The sequence below is a fragment of the Gossypium hirsutum genome, chromosome A12 (genome assembly GCF_007990345.1).
Source record: "Gossypium hirsutum isolate 1008001.06 chromosome A12, Gossypium_hirsutum_v2.1, whole genome shotgun sequence".
NCBI classification, from domain to species: Eukaryota; Viridiplantae; Streptophyta; class Magnoliopsida; order Malvales; family Malvaceae; genus Gossypium; species Gossypium hirsutum.
Window position 1 is genome coordinate 19,771,021 of NC_053435.1, and position 2,501 is coordinate 19,773,521.

A 2,501-nucleotide genomic window follows, 5' to 3' on the forward strand; every position below is an offset into this window, starting at 1 on the left:
AGAATAATCTATAATTTAGGGGTACCATAACAGAAGACCCTAATCAACATATAAAATGGTTCCTCCAACTCTATGATACTTTTAAGTATAACGGGTCACTGATGACACTATTTGCTTTCGGTTGTTCCCCTTCTCCTTGATTGATAATGCTTTTTCTTGGTTAGACTCGTAGGGTCCCGGGTCTATTACAACATGGGATGAACTCACTGGAAAGTTCTTATAGAAGTTGTAAAGCAGTTCAACTAAGAAGAGAGATTGTTATATGTAGATAGATGGAGGGAGAAAGTTTCTATGAGGCATGGGAATGTTTTAGAATATTGATTAAAAAATACTCACACCATGAATTTCCTGAGTGGATATGGCTGCATGTATTTTATAATGGGTTGGATGCAAATGCACGATCTGGATTAGATGGAGTAACAAAAGGAGCCCTTATGAATAGAACTATGAGGATACATATGAAATTATTGAGAACATGACACTAAACTCCTGTCAGTGGCCAATTGAACGTTTTCACCTTACAGATAGTGCCTCTAGATCTTTAGAGCAAGAACCTCAGCAGCTAACTCTAAATCATGTATTGGATAATTGCGTTCATGCATTTTTAGCTATCAAGATGCATATGCAATAACTTTCCTATCTTGCATCAAAATATATACCAAATCATTTAAAGAAGCATCATTATAAACTACGAAGACTTTTCCTGATTTAGGTAAGGTTAAAATTGGCGCTTCAGTCAACATCTGTTTCAATTTCTCAAAACTTTTTTGGCACTGATCGCTCTAAACAAACTTAGTGTTCTTTTGCAACAACTTTGTCATCAGCAAAGCTATCTTTAAAAATCCGCTAACAGATCTTTGGTAGTAACTGTAACCATAGGTTTGTGCAAGTACACAGTCATTATCAAGTAATAAGTACGTAAAAAAGTTATCATCTCCACAAGGATTGTAAATGTTAATCAATAATTTGAAAAATTAAAGATGTACAAGTTGGTAAGAAAGCACAATAATTTTGATGTGATGGAAAAAATTAATATTAACTAAATGCAAATGAATTAATCTAAATGCAATGAATGAGATGAGATGGTTTAGCAGAAAATTCACAAGCTTCAACAATAATAACATGAATGAGCTAGAATAATTACAATATTCAACTTAATTCATTTTTCACCATGCTCAACAATGTCTAAAAAGTATTCCATAGCAACTTGATCTTTGATTAACTTGAGACCAGTTATAAGTCTTCTCAAAATCTTATGCTTAAAAAAACATGCATACTACCATGATCATATTTAACTAAGGGTTTCTTAAAGCTATGTAACGTAATAGGGACAAATTAGGTTTGGAACAATTTAAACACACAAATTTAAAAGTTATGCAAGGTAATAGAGCACTCTCGAGTTATTATGAACCTTCAATTTAATCGAGCTAAAATCTAAATTAACCATGCATCTTTCAATTATTGTGTCTATTAATCATCATCTACTAGGATTGATCAACTAATTCTAATCCATTCAATTATATTTTAATGACTGAAATACATGCATGAGTTTAATTGAAAGCATGAATGATTGAGGCATAGACACCATAAACATGAATCAAATAAACTTTCTCAAATTAATGTAATCATTTTAGCTAAAACAAAATTAAGCTATCATTGTTAATGAAAAAGCATTATAGTAATTTTTGAACATGTTAAATAATTAAGAACAAAATAAAGATAAGGAAGAATAAACTCTAAACAATTTTCGATGTCCTCTGAAAATCAGTCACAATGGCTTCCTCCGATTCTTGTGTTTGTTCCTTCGCAAAGTGCTCCTCAAGATGGCTGGCTAAGAGAGAATTTTCTCAATAAATTGCTAGCTAGAGGGAATGGGAAAATGAATGGCTTTATGCATGAAAAGAGAAGAAAGTGAAGAAAGAAATGAGAGAAGAATTAGGGATGAGTGAGGGATGAGGGATGATGAAAGGTGGTATTTATAGTGGATGGAGGGCTTGAGAGGTTGTTGAAGTTTGGATGGAAATCTTTTGGTTTTCTCATTCTCATGGTCGGCCATGAATTGTGGGATACGTGGTTGGAAAGTTATTGATTTATTGATCGATTCTCCCTTAATTCATGGAATGGGTTAGACGAATTTGGTGGTGGAATTTGTGAAATAATTTGTTATCTTTTTGAAAATACAAGGACCTCAATTTAATTATCCCATAACATGATTTTTGGGCTGCTCTTGATGCTTGCTGAATTTGGGCTTCTCTTCCCCTTGATGGACGGTTTTGTGACCCAATTTAAGACACAATTAGGTTTCTTTTCAGCAATTAACTTCAATTGGGTCAAGGTAAAATTTCAAAACCCAATTATGCTCTAGCTGTCCATATGACTTGTTCATGTGTGACATTTAATTTGCTCCCATGTTAGTTAATTTCATGGTCCCACTACAATATATTAAGCACTTTATTAAACATATGTAGCAATATAACTTAATTTTATGCAAAATTAACTCT

General features: G+C 32.8%; 1 non-coding gene across 1 annotated transcript; it reads right to left on the minus strand.

Annotated features, from left to right (window-relative positions):
- Window positions 1-240: 240 nt before the first annotated feature.
- Window positions 241-346, minus strand: LOC121211511 (small nucleolar RNA R71). The gene has a single exon (XR_005906735.1). It is a non-coding gene; the product is annotated as a small nucleolar RNA R71 (small nucleolar RNA).
- Window positions 347-2,501: the final 2,155 nt, after the last annotated feature.